This window comes from Procambarus clarkii, chromosome 12 (assembly GCF_040958095.1).
Source record: "Procambarus clarkii isolate CNS0578487 chromosome 12, FALCON_Pclarkii_2.0, whole genome shotgun sequence".
In the NCBI taxonomy this organism is placed as follows: domain Eukaryota; kingdom Metazoa; phylum Arthropoda; class Malacostraca; order Decapoda; family Cambaridae; genus Procambarus; species Procambarus clarkii.
Window position 1 is genome coordinate 41,557,674 of NC_091161.1, and position 13,873 is coordinate 41,571,546.

Here is a 13,873-nt window from a genome sequence, read left to right on the forward strand (position 1 = left end):
ACACGCACACACACACACACACACACACACACACACACACACACACACACACACACACACACACACACACACACACACACACACACACACACACACACACACACACACACACCTCCCCCCTCTCTCCCTCACCTGCTCTCTTCCTCTCCATCTCTCTCCCTCTCCTCTCTCTCTCTCCCGCCTCTCTATCCATCTCCTCCCCTCTCCCCTTCTACTTTCTTCTCACTTCAGTGGAAGGGACGGATACCCCCCCACCCACCCATTTATCTCTCCCTTTATCACTCCCTTTCTCTCTCTCTCTTTCTCTCTCTCTTCCTCTCTCTCTCTCCCTCCCCATCCCGCTTTGCCCTCCTGACAAATCCTATCACGGCACAACTATAAGAACAGAGTCAAGCATGAAAGCCAGAGGTACCAGGGGAACAGGGAAGAGCCAAGGTGACGAAATGAAGGAAATGTTCACCCAGTTTCTGGAGGACATCAAGAGTGAGATGCAAGAAATGATGCTGGAAATGAAGAACGAAATAAGGAACCTGAAAAGAGAGCTGAGAGCAGCAAAGGAGGAGATTAGAGCCCTCAAAGAGAATGGTATCGAGGCTGAGAATCAGAAAACCATCCAGGGAGAAGGTGGTAATAGTTTTTTGGATGAGAATGCCACAATAAAAGCAACATTTGCGGAAATACTAAAAAAAAATAACTCTGAAGTAATGACTGCAGTGATGGAGGTGGCCATGAAAGCAGCCACCTCACAGGAGGCGGCACGCTCCACTAGCCAACTGCTGGAAAGGAACAGATCAGTGGTTGCTGTGGGTATTAAAGAGCAGGAAGGCTCTAATAGGACAGAGTGGAATGACAAGGACAAAGGAGCAGTGAATGAAGTACTAAAGGCACTAGACATGGAAGGGGCTGAGCATAGCATTGAGAAGGTTTTCAGGCTAGGATGGTACAACAAAGACCGAGACCGAATGATAAAGATAGTGTTTGCAAACGAGAGCACAAAGGAGAAGATCCTATCAAGGAAGAGCTCCCTGAAAACCGTGGGAAAATTGAAAAATGTATTCCTCCAGAGAGACATGACAAGGGAGGAGAGAGCCGTGGCGGCAGAAGCAAGGAAGAGGCGCAGGGCGAGAGGGGAAAACCAGGAAGTCACAGCTCCCAACACAACACCCCCAGAGGCGAGGGGGGAACCCACAACCAGCTACCCAGTTACACCTGAAGGGAGAACAACCCCGCCTCCCTCCTCTGCATAGAAAACCCCCCTACCCCAAACCCTCCCTGCCCCCACTCAAATGTTCAGCCAAATCTCCCTCCCCCCACACCCAATCCCCACCCTTCTACCCCTCCCCTCCTCCCGAGTCCTCCCTCCCCCCCTTTCCTTCCCGTCCTCCCTCCCTTTTCACCCCATACCCTCCCTGTCCCTCCCCCTTCACTGGATCCCCCGCCCCTCATCCCAGTATCCTCTGAGACCCTGTTATCCACCGCACAGGTCCTCACACCCATGGAACAGCCTCCCCCACCAGCAGAACACTCACCAAGGAGGCGATTTGAGAACGGACAGAACAAAGTGAGCCTCAAAGCGATGTACACTAACATAGATGGAATTACAAATAAAGCAAATGAGCTTGGAGAACGGGTACTAGAGGAAAACCCAGACATAATAGCCCTCACAGAAACAAAGATCACGAAAACGATAACAAACGCAGTGTTCCCACAGGACTATTATGTTATAAGGAAAGAGAGGGAAGGAAGAGGTGGGGATGGTGTAGCTCTGCTGGTAAGAAAAGGCTGGGATTTTGAGGAGATGGATATTCAGGGCTGTGAAGGTTTCAGTGACTACATAGCAGGTACCGTAACAAATGGAGGGAAAAAAATTATAGTCGTAGTCATATATAATCCACCATCAAATGACAGAAGACCTAGACAGGAATATGATAGAAACAACATGGCCACCATTAACATAATAGAAAGAGCAGCTTCTGTTGCTAGCAGGAATGGATCTGGAGTACTAATTATGGGAGACTTCAACCATGGGAAGATAGATTGGAAGAACAAAGACCCGCATGGAGGACCAGAAACAGGGAGAGCTAAGCTGCTGGACGTGGCAACAAGAAACTTTCTAAGCCAGCATATCAAAGAACCAACAAGAATGAGAGGAGAAGATGAACCAGCAATGCTTGATTTGATATTTACCCTAAATGAGTGGGATATAAGGGAAGTTAAGATGGAAGCGCCCTTGGGAATGAGTGACCACAGTGTATTGAACTTTGAGTACCTGGTAGAGCTAGGACTTATCTCCCCCAAAAAAGAATTAGGAATAAAAAAGGCTGGCATACCGAAAGGGGAATTATGCACAGATAAGAAGTTTCCTAAGTGAAATACCTTGGGACACAGACCTCAGAGATAAGTTTGTACAGGGTATGATGGACTATGTTACCCAAAAGTGTCAGGAGGCAGTAAACAGGTTCATCCCGGCCCAAAGGGAAAAATCCGAGAAGCAACAGAAGAATCCATGGTATAGTAGGGCATGTATGGAAGCGAAGAAACTGAACAAAAGGGCGTGGAGGAACTTCTGGAATAACAGAACACCAGAATGCAGAGAGAGATACCAGAGAACCAGGAATGAGTACGTCAGGGTGAGAAGAGAAGCAGAGAAAAGTTTTGAAAATGATATAACAAACAAAGCCAAGACCGAACCAAAGCTACTCCACAGTCACATCAGAAGGAAAACAACAGGGAAAGAACAGGTATTGAAACTTCGAACAGGCGAGGACATGTATACAGAGAATGACAGAGAGGTGTGTGAAGAACTCAACATGAGGTTCCAGGAGGTCTTCACAATAGAACAAGGTGAGGTCACTGTGCTAGGAGAAAGGGAGGTAAACCAGGCGGCCTTGGAAGAGTTCGAAATTACGAGAGAGGAGGTCAAGAGACATCTGCTGGATCTGGATGTTAGAAAGGCTGTTGGTCCAGATGGGATCTCACCTTGGATACTGAAAGAGTGTGCAGAGGCACTTTGCTTGCCACTCTCCATAGTGTATAGTAAGTCACTGGAGACAGGAGACCTACCAGAAATATGGAAGACGGCGAATGTGGTCCCAATATACAAAAAGACCGACAGGCAAGAGGCACTGAACTACAGGCCAGTGTCCTTGACTTGTATACTATGCAAGGTGATGGAGAAGATCGTGAGAAAAAACCTGGTAACACATCTGGAGAGAAGGGACTTCGTGACAAATCGACAACATGGGTTCAGGGAGGGTAAGTCTTGCTTTACAGGCTTGATAGAATTCTACGATCAGGTGACAAAGATTAAGCAAGAAAGAGAGGGCTGGGCGGACTGCATTTTCTTGGATTGTCGGAAAGCCTTTGACACAGTACCGCATAAGAGGCTGGTACATAAGCTGGAGAGACAGGCAGGTGTAGCTGGTAAGGTGCTCCAGTGGATAAGGGAGTATCTAAGCAATAGGAAGCAGAGAGTTACGGTGAGGGGTGAGACCTCCGATTGGCGTGAAGTCACCAGTGGAGTCCCACAGGGGCTCTGTACTCGGTCCTATCTTGTTTCTGATATATATAAATGATCTCCCGGAGGGTATCGATTCATTTCTCTCAATGTTTGCGGACGATGCTAAAATTATGAGAAGGATTAAAACAGAAGAGGACTGTTTGAGGCTTCAAGAAGACCTAGACAAGCTGAAGGAATGGTCGAACAAATGGTTGTTAGAGTTTAACCCAACCAAATGTAATGTAATGAAGATAGGTGTAGGGAGCAGGAGGCCAGATACACGGTATCATCTAGGAGAGGAAATTCTTCAGAAGTCAGAGAAGAAAAAAGACTTGGGGGTTGATATCACGCCAGACCAGTCTCCTGCAGCACATATCAAGCGGATAACATCAGCGGCATATGCCAGGCTGGCCAACATACGAACGGTATTCAGAAACTTGTGTAAAGAATCATTCAGAACTTTGTATACCACATATGTCAGGCCAATCCTGGAGTATGCGGCTCCAGCATGCAGTCCATATCTAGTCAAGGATAAGACTAAACTGGAAAAGGTTCAAAGGTTTGCCACCAGACTAGTACCCGAGCTGAGAGGTATGAGCTACGAGGAGAGACTACGGGAATTAAACCTCACTTCGCTGGAAGACAGAAGAGTTAGGGGGGACATGATCACCACATTCAAGATTCTGAAGGGAATTGATAGGGTAGATAAAGACAGTCTATTTAACACAAGGGTAACATGCACAAGGGGACACAGGTGGAAACTGAGTGCCCAAATGAGCCACAGAGATATTAGAAAGAACTTTTTTAGTGTCAGAGTGGTTGACAAATGGAATGCATTAGGAAGTGATGTGGTGGAGGCTGACTCCATACACAGTTTCAAGTGTAGATATTATAGAGCCCAATAGGCTCATGAATCTGTACTCCTGTTGATTGCCGGTTGAGAGGCGGGACCAAAAAGCCTGAGCTCAACCCCCAGAAACCCAACTAGGTGAGTACAACTAGGTGAGTACACACACACACACACACACACACACACACACACACACACACACACACACACACACACACACACACACACACACACACACACACACACACACACACACACACACACACACACACACACACACATGTATACATACACACAGACCAGCAGAATGCTCGCCAAGAAAGGAACAAGAAAATGAACTGAAGAATGTGAGCTTCAAGGCAATGTACACTAACATAGATGGAATTACAAATAAAACAAGTGAACTCGGAGAATGGGCACTAGAAGAAAACCCACACATAATAGCACTCACAGAAACAAAGCCAACAAACACCATAACAAATGCAGTGTTTCCACAGGGCTACTATGTAGTGAGGAAAGAGAGAGAAGGGAGAGGAGGAGGTGGTGTAGCTTTGCTACTAAGAGAAGGTTGGAGTTTCGAAGAGATGGTAATTCAGAACTGTGAAGGTTTCAGTGACTACATATCCAGCACCATAGCAAATGGAGGACAGAAAATTATAGTAGTAGTCATATATAACCCCCTGCCGAATGTCAAAAGACCCAGACAGGAATATGATAGAAACAACTTGGCCACCATCAATATAATAGAGAGAGCAGCTTCGATGGCTAGCAGGAACGGATCCAGGCTACTAATCATGGGAGACTTCAACCATGGAAAGATAGATTGGGGGAACAGAGACCCACATGGAGGCCCAGACACATGGAGAGCTAAGCTGCTGGATGTGGCAACAAGAAAGTTTCTAAGTCAACACGTCAAGGGACCGACAAGAACGAGAGGAGGGGATGAACCAGCCTTGCTTGATCTGATATTTACCCTAAATGAGTCGGATATAAGGGAAGTTAAGTTGGAAGCCCCCTTGGGAATGAGTGATCATAGTGTATTGAGCTTTGAGTACCTGGTTGAGCTAGGAATTATCACCCCCAAAAAAGAACTGGGAAACCAAGGGCTAGCGTACCGAAAGGGAAACTATGAGGAGATGAATAAATTCCTATGGGATATACATTGGGACACAGAACTCGGAACCAAGTCCGTACAAGACATGATGGACTATGTCACCCAAAAATGTCAGGAGGCTGTAAGCAGATTTGTCCCAGCCCAACAGGAAAAAACAGAGAAACAAAGGAAGAATCCGTGGTTTAATCGGGAATGTATGAAAGCAAAGGAGCTGAACAAAAGGGCACGGAGGAACTTCCGTAATAACGGAACACCAGAAAGTAGAGAGAGATACCAGAGAACCAGAAACGAGTATGTTAGTGTGAGAAGAGCCGCTGAGAAAAGGTATGAAAATGATATAGCTAATAAAGCCAAGACCGAACCAAAGCTACTACACAGTCACATCAGGAGGAAGACAACAGTGAAGGAACAGGTGATGAAACTTAGGGTGGGCGAGGACAGGTACACAGAGAATGACAAAGAGGTGTGTGAAGAACTGAACAAAAGGTTCCAGGAGGTCTTTACAATAGAACAGGGAGAAGTCACGGCGCTAGGAGAGGTGGCAGCAAACCAGGTGACCTTGGAAAGGTTCGAAATTACAAGAGATGAGGTCAAGAAGCACCTATTGGAGCTGGATGTGAGAAAAGCTGTTGGGCCGGATGGAATCTCACCATGGGTATTGAAAGAGTGTGCAGGAGCACTTTGCTTGCCACTCTCCATAGTGTATAGTAGGTCACTGGAAACGGGAGACCTACCAGAAGTATGGAAGACTGCTAATGTAGTACCAATATTTAAAAAGGGTGACAGACAAGAGGCACTGAACTACAGGCCAGTGTCCTTAACTTGTATACCATGCAAGGTGATGGAGAAGATTGTGAGAAAAAACCTAGTAACACATCTGGAGAGAAGAGACTTCGTGACAACCCATCAACATGGGTTCAGGGAGGGTAAATCTTGCCTTACAGGCTTGATAGAATTCTATGATTAGGTGACAAAGATTAAGCAAGAAAGAGAAGGATGGGCGGACTGCATTTTTTTTGGACTGTCGGAAAGCCTTTGACACAGAACCCCATAAAAGGTTGATGCATAAACTGGAAAAACAGGCAGGAGTAACTGGTAGGGCGCTCCAGTGGATAAGGGAGTACCTAAGCAATAGGAAGCAGAGAGTTATAGTGAAGGGTGAGACCTCAGAATGGCGTGAAGTCACCAGTGGAGTCCCACAGGGCTCTGTGCTTGGACCTATCCTGTTTCTGATATACGTAAATGATCTCCCAGAGGGTATAGACTCATTCCTCTCAATGTTTGCTGACGACGCCAAAATTATAAGAAGGATTAAGACAGGTGGACAGCTTGAGGCTTCAAGAAGACCTGGACAAGCTGCAGGAATGGTCGAACAAATGGATGTTAGAGTTTAACCCAAGCAAATGTAATGTAATGAAGATAGGGGTAGGAAGCAGGAGACCAGATACAAGGTATCACTTGGGAGATGAAATACTTCAAGAGTCAGAGAGAGAGAGAGACCTGGGGGTTGATATCACGCCAGACCTGTCCCCTGAAGCTCATATCAAGAGGATAACATCAGCAGCATATGCCAGGTTGGCTAACATAAGAACGGCCTTTAGAAACTTGTGTAAGGAATCTTTCAGAACATTATATACCACATATGTCAGTCCAATCCTGGAGTATGCGGCTCCAGCATGGAGTCCATATCTAGTCAAGCATAAGACTAAACTGGAAAAAGTTCAAAGGTTTGCCACCAGACTAGTACCCGAGCTGAGAGGTATGAGCTACGAGGAGAGACTACGGGAATTGAACCTCACTTCGTTGGAAGACAGAAGAGTTAGGGGGGACATGATCACCACATTCAAGATTCTCAAGGGAATCGACAGGGTTGATAAAGACAGGCTATTTAACACAAGGGGCACACGCACTAGGGGACACACGTGGAAACTGAGTGCCCAAATGAGCCACAGAGATATTAGAAAGAACATTTTTAGTGTCAGAGTGGTTGACAAATGGAATGCATTAGGAAGCAATGTGGTGGAGGCTGACTCCATACACAGTTTCAAGTGTAGATATGATAGAGCCCAATAGGCTCAGGAACCTGTACACCTGTTGATTGACGGTTGAGAGGCGGGACCAAAGAGTCAGAGCTCAACCCCCGCAAGCACAACTAGGTGAGTACACATACACACAGACAACCTTGGAGAGCCTTCATAGCTCAGTGGGCAGTGCGCTGGTCTAGTACACCAGAGGTCGGGAGTTCGAGTCTCCCTGAAGGCAAAGTTGTTTACATTATTAACTAGAATGTGTCGCTTCGTCTTTTGACGGTCTAAACGGTATTCATCTTTAGGAGCCTCGTGGCTGAGTGGACAGCGCTTGGTGATTATAGTCCTAATGGCCTGGGTTCGATTCCTGGCAGAGGTAGTAGCAAATGGATAGAGTTTCTTTCATCACGATGCCTCTGTTCACCTAGCAGTAAATAGGTACCTGGGATTAAGGCATCTGCTACGGGCTGCTTCCTTGGGATACATATATATATGAATGTATGTTTGTGTGTGTGTGTGTGTGTGTGTGTGTGTGTGTGTGTGTGTGTGTGTGTGTAGTACCTATTTGTGCTTACCTATTTGTGCTTGCAGGATCGAGCATTGACTCTTGGATCCCGCCTTTCCAGCTATCGGTTTTTACAGCAATGACTCCTGTCCCATTTCCCTATCATACCTAATTTTAAAATTATGAATAGAGTTTGCTTATGTGTGTGTGTGTGTGTGTGTGTGTGTGTGTGTGTGTGTGTGTGTGTGTGTGTGTGTGTGTGTGTGTGTGTGTGTGTGTGTGTGTGTGTGTGTTTACTAGTTGTGTTTTTGCGGGGGTTGAGCTTTGCTCTTTCGGCCCGCCTCTCAACTGTCAATCAACTGTTTACTAACTACTTTTTTTTTTTTTTTTCCCCACACCACACACACACACACCCCAGGAAGCAGCCCGTGACAGCTGACTAACTCCCAGGTACCTATTTACTGCTAGGTAACAGGGGCATTCAGGGTGAAAGAAACTTTGCCCATTTGTTTCTGCCTCGTGCGGGAATCGAACCCGCGCCACAGAATTACGAATCCTGCGCGCTATCCACCAGGCTACGAGGCCCCCTGTGTGTGTGTGTGTGTGTGTTACAGAATAAATATGTAGTAGATATGTAGAGGAAAGTAGATTAGTTAGAAAGGCGGGATCCAAGAGCTAATAGCTCTTGCAGACACAAATAGTAAATACACATACCCAGCGCATACTTCATTGTTTACCTGACATATAACATATGCGATATACGAGGCTCTGAATAATTCTTTACAAACATTTCTATAGGCAGTTCTTAGGATGGCCAACATAAGAACTCCCTTTAGAAATTGATGCAATGAATCATTCATAATATTGTATACCACAAATGTCAGACCAGTCCTGGAGTATGCAGCTCCATCGTGGAGTCCATATCTCGTCAAGCACATGGCGAAGTTAGAGAAAGTTCAGATGTATGACATCAGACTTGTCTCAGAACTGAGAAGTATGAGTTACGAGGGAAAGCTACATAAAATTAACATCACGTCATTGAAAGATACAAGATTATCAAAAAGAAACATGACTACCACATATAAATTTCTCATAGAAATTCTCATTGTAATTCTCATTGTAGGTATGGAACACACCTACTAGAGAACACGGGTGGAAACGGAGTCGTTAACAGGTGAAGTGCACCAAGTAGTGAGCTGGTGGTGACAGGCGCCAAACACAATTTCAAATGTGACACTGTCGAAGGAAGAAATGAAACAGGAAGCTCCTCAAGTACTTTCGTATTAATCAATAAATCTTCATACACGAAATTACTTAAGGAACTTCCCATTGCATTTCTTCCTTCCGTAGTCAACGGTGTCACATTATTCACCATGGTTTAATTTCTTCGTGATTTTCACACACAATTTCAAATGTAAATATGACAGAGTCCAAAAGTCTCCTGCACTTTTACACCACTTGTTTGACAGCTGAGAGGCGGGACCAAAGAGCCAAAGCCCAACACCCGCAAGCACTGTTATGTGGGGTACATCCCGGGATCTGTACAAGCCAACTGTGGTGCCAATAATCAAGGGAGGAGACATTCAAGAAAAACAAACTACCGGCCGGGATAACTAACATAATTCCTGTCAAAAAGTAATCAAGAAGTAATCCTTTGGAAAAAGTAATCAGCAAGAAAATTGTGGAACACTTTCTAGAAACCTCTAGAAAGAAAATTTCCTTTCTAAAAAGGACGAAATTTGTAACGGAGCTGTAAGCGGGCATTAGTTAGGTAACGGAGTTATAAGCGGGTATTAGTTAGGTAACGGAGCTGTAAGCAGGTATTAGTTAGGTAAATGACATTCCTGATACACTTAATAGCATCACCACGATAACTAGAGAAATATAAGGCAGGGTAGACTACACTCTCTATGACTGCCAGAAGGCATTTGAAATTGTCCATTATGCAAGATCAGTGAATAACAGGCAAGTAAAGATGGGACTACTGGAATGACACGGAACTGGGTTAACTGAAACTGACAAGGAACAGTGTGAATCACAGTCAGAGAAACTGTCAGACTGTAGAGGTGAGCCAAGCGGGCCCTCGGGGTCAGACTGTAGAGGTGAGCCAAGCGGGGCCTCAGGGTCAGACTGTAGAGGTGAGCCAAGCGGGGCCTCAGGGTCAGACTGTAGAGGTGAGCCAAGCGGGCCCTCAGGGTCAGACTGTAGAGGTGAGCCAAGCGGGCCCTCGGGGTCAGACTGTAGAGGTGAGCCAAGCGGGGCCTCAGGGTCAGACTGTAGAGGTGAGCCAAGCGGGGCCTCAGGGTCAGACTGTAGAGGTGAGCCAAGCGGGCCCTCAGGGTCAGACTGTAGAGGTGAGCCAAGCAGGGCCTCGGGGTCAGACTGTAGAGGTGAGCCAAGCGGGCCCTCGGGGTCAGACTGTAGTGGTGAGCCAAGCGGGCCCTCGGGGTCAGACTGTAGAGGTGAGCCAAGCGGGGCCTCAGGGTCAGACTGTAGAGGTGAGCCAAGCGGGCCCTCAGGGTCAGACTGTAGAGGTGAGCCAAGCGGGCCCTCGGGGTCAGACTGTAGAGGTGAGCCAAGCGGGGCCTCGGGGTCAGACTGTAGAGGTGAGCCAAGCGGGCCCTCGGGGTCAGACTGTAGAGGTGAGCCAAGCGGGGCCTCAGGGTCAGACTGTAGAGGTGAGCCAAGCGGGCCCTCAGGGTCAGACTGTAGAGGTTATCTTGAGAGGATTTCGGGACTTTTTTAGTGTCCCCGCGGCCCGGTCCTCGACCAGGCCTCCACCCCCAGGAAGCAGCCCGTGACAGCTGACTAACACCCAGGTACCTATTTTACTGCTAGGTAACAGGGGCATAGGGTGAAAGAAACTCTGCCCATTGTTTCTCGCCGGCACCTGGGATCGAACCCAGGACCACAGGATCACAAGTCCAGCGTGCTGTCCGCTCGGCCGACCGGCTCCCTTAGGTGAGCCAAGATTGCTGCCCCAAATCTATGTAAATGATCTACTTGGGTTAACTTCCTCATACATGACAATATATGCAGAGAGAACATTAAGTAACCACTATGGGGAGCCAGGTGCTGCAGGAAGACCTTGCCATTCACCAGGAGTGAGCACACAGGTGGTTATAAGAGTTAAACAAAACAAGTGTAAGGTAATTATAAGACTCAGAAACACTGACAGACTCGGGGTTATCTTGAGAGATGGTTATCCAGAGATGATTTCCGGGCTTAGTGTCCCCGCGGCCCGGTCCTCGACCAGGCCTCCTTTTTTGTTACACATCCCCAGGAAGCAGCCCTTAGCAGCTGTCTAACTCCCAGGTACCTATTTACTGCTAAGTGAACAACAGGTTTAAAGAAACTCTGCCTATTTGTTTCCGCCTCCACCGGGGATCAAACCCAGAACCTTAGGACTACGAATCCTGAGCGCTGTCCACTCAGCTGTCAGTCCCCTATCAGGGGTGAACACACCATCAGCACTAACACCAGAATTACTCGGAAGTAGGATAACATCGGAGTCATATGGGAAGCTGGCAGATATGAATGGTATTTACAAATTTAAACTGTTTCTTTCAAGACACTTTGCTCTTCCTACATTAGATCTGTACCAGAGTATGCAGCACCAGCACGGAATCCGCACCTCTGTTATGAACTTTATGTTATGTCTTTCCAAATAACTTTCATATCTATTTTATAAAGATTAGGTCAGCAAATTCCTTACTAATATTAAATTTGGGTTAGTTTAATTTAAATAAATATACTATTAAATTAAGTTATGTAAGTAATTAAATTAAATTCTTACCTACTAAACTAAATTATTTAAATAATCGTAATAAATAAATATAAAATTAATTAAATAATTACAATAACTAATAATTAAGTTAAATAATGAAATAATTACGTATGTTAAATTATATTATTTGGTAATTAAATTAAATAATTCAAACAAACTAGGAAGTAAATATATATTTCCTTCATAATTTCTTACATATTTTCCAATAGGTATATAAGCCATTCAGTGAAAAACTTGTCGTATGACTCTACATACAAAAGAGTATCTGCTTTTTTTTTTTTTTTTTTTTTTTTGAGATATATACAAGAGTTGTTACATTCTTGTACAGCCACTAGTACGCGTAGCGTTTCGGGCAGGTCCCTGGAATACGATCCCCGCCGCGAAGAATCGTTTTTTCATCCAAGTACACATTTTACTGTTGCGTTAAACAGAGGCTACAGTTAAGGAATTGCACCCAGTAAATCCTCCCCGGCCAGGATACGAACCCATGACATAGCGCTCGCGGAACGCCAGGCGAGTGTCTTACCACTACACCACGGAGACTGCTTCTCCTCTGACCACCTTTTTTCATCAATATATATTTTATTTACAAGGTTACACAGTTACACGACTAAAGGGTAACAAAAAATGAACATTAAGAAGAAAGCAAAGTAGGTGGTTCCCTCTAGGCTGTAGATGTCTTAGAACTCCTCCGACGCCGGGCAGGAGCTGAGGATGCAGCGGGAACTCTCCCTCTGGATCGCAACACTGAGGCGCTGAAAAGGAAGCTCACTGCTCTAGGGTCTCTTGTTGTTTCAATGAGCCTGGCTCTCTGCTGGACACTGGGCATATTATATATATATATATATATATATATATATATATATATATATATATATATATATATATATATATATAACTGAAAACTCACACCCCAGAAGTGACTCGAACCCATACTCCCACAACTGGTATGTACAGGGACGCCTTAATCCGCTTGACCATCACGACCGGACATAAGGAAGTGATAGGTGTGAGTTTCTGGGGTGTGAGTTTTCAGTTGTATATAGTCCTGGGGACCATTCAGGCTTGTTTGCATTTGTGTTCCTCACGTGTGCCCCAAAGAATGAGGTGATTTGATAAAATGCTATGCCCAAGATTACCATCCGAGTGCCGGCGGGGAAGTGGTTCATATAGCCTCGGCTATCACTTCCTTATGTCCGGTCGTGATGGTCAAGCGGATTAAGGCGTCCCTGTACATACCAGTTGTGGGAGTATGGGTTCGAGTCACTTCTGGGGTGTGAGTTTTCAGTTGTATATAGTCCTGGGGACCATTCAGGCTTGTTTGCATATATATATATATATATATATATATATATATATATATATATATATATATATATATATATATATATATATATATTTATATATATTTCATTGAATATGACCGCATATTCTGTATTTATTATTTTCTGGTTTAGGGCTTCTATCCCTCTAACTATTTTCTTAGCATCAGGGCTTAATTGGAATAGGAGTTCTCCAAAACTCATTTTCGTACTTTTAAGGTGAAGAAAAGAAGTGATTTACTATAGAGTGTATTACACTTATTTGTATAATTTGCACGACGTTTCGAACCTCCATGGTTCATTCTCAAGTGAACAGATCTTACAATACTAGTTGATTTTATACCCGCATTAGGTCAGGTGATAATACAATGAAGGTGAAAACATGGGGGGATACATAAGGGATAAACATAGGGGCTGCAGAAGGCTTATTGGCCCATACGAGGCATCTCCTATCTAAACACAAAGATTACTGGATTAATCTTTGTGTTTAGATAGGAGATGCCTCGTATGGGCCAATAAGCCTTCTGCAGCCCCTATGTTTATCCCTTATGTATCCCCCCATGTTTTCACCTTCATTGTATTATCACCTGACCTAATGCGGGTATAAATATAACTAGTATTGTAAGATCTGTTCACTTGAGAATGAACCATGGAGGTTCGAAACGTCGTGCAAATTATACAAATAAGTGTAATACACTCTATAGTAAATCACTTCTTTTCTTCACCTTAAGAGTACGAAAATGAGTTTTGGAGAACTCCTATTTCAATT

General features: G+C 45.0%; 1 non-coding gene across 1 annotated transcript; it reads left to right on the top strand.

The window, feature by feature from the left end:
* Positions 1-7,652: 7,652 nt before the first annotated feature.
* On the top strand, positions 7,653-7,725 carry TRNAT-AGU (transfer RNA threonine (anticodon AGU)). The gene has a single exon. It is a non-coding gene; the product is annotated as a tRNA-Thr (tRNA).
* Positions 7,726-13,873: the final 6,148 nt, after the last annotated feature.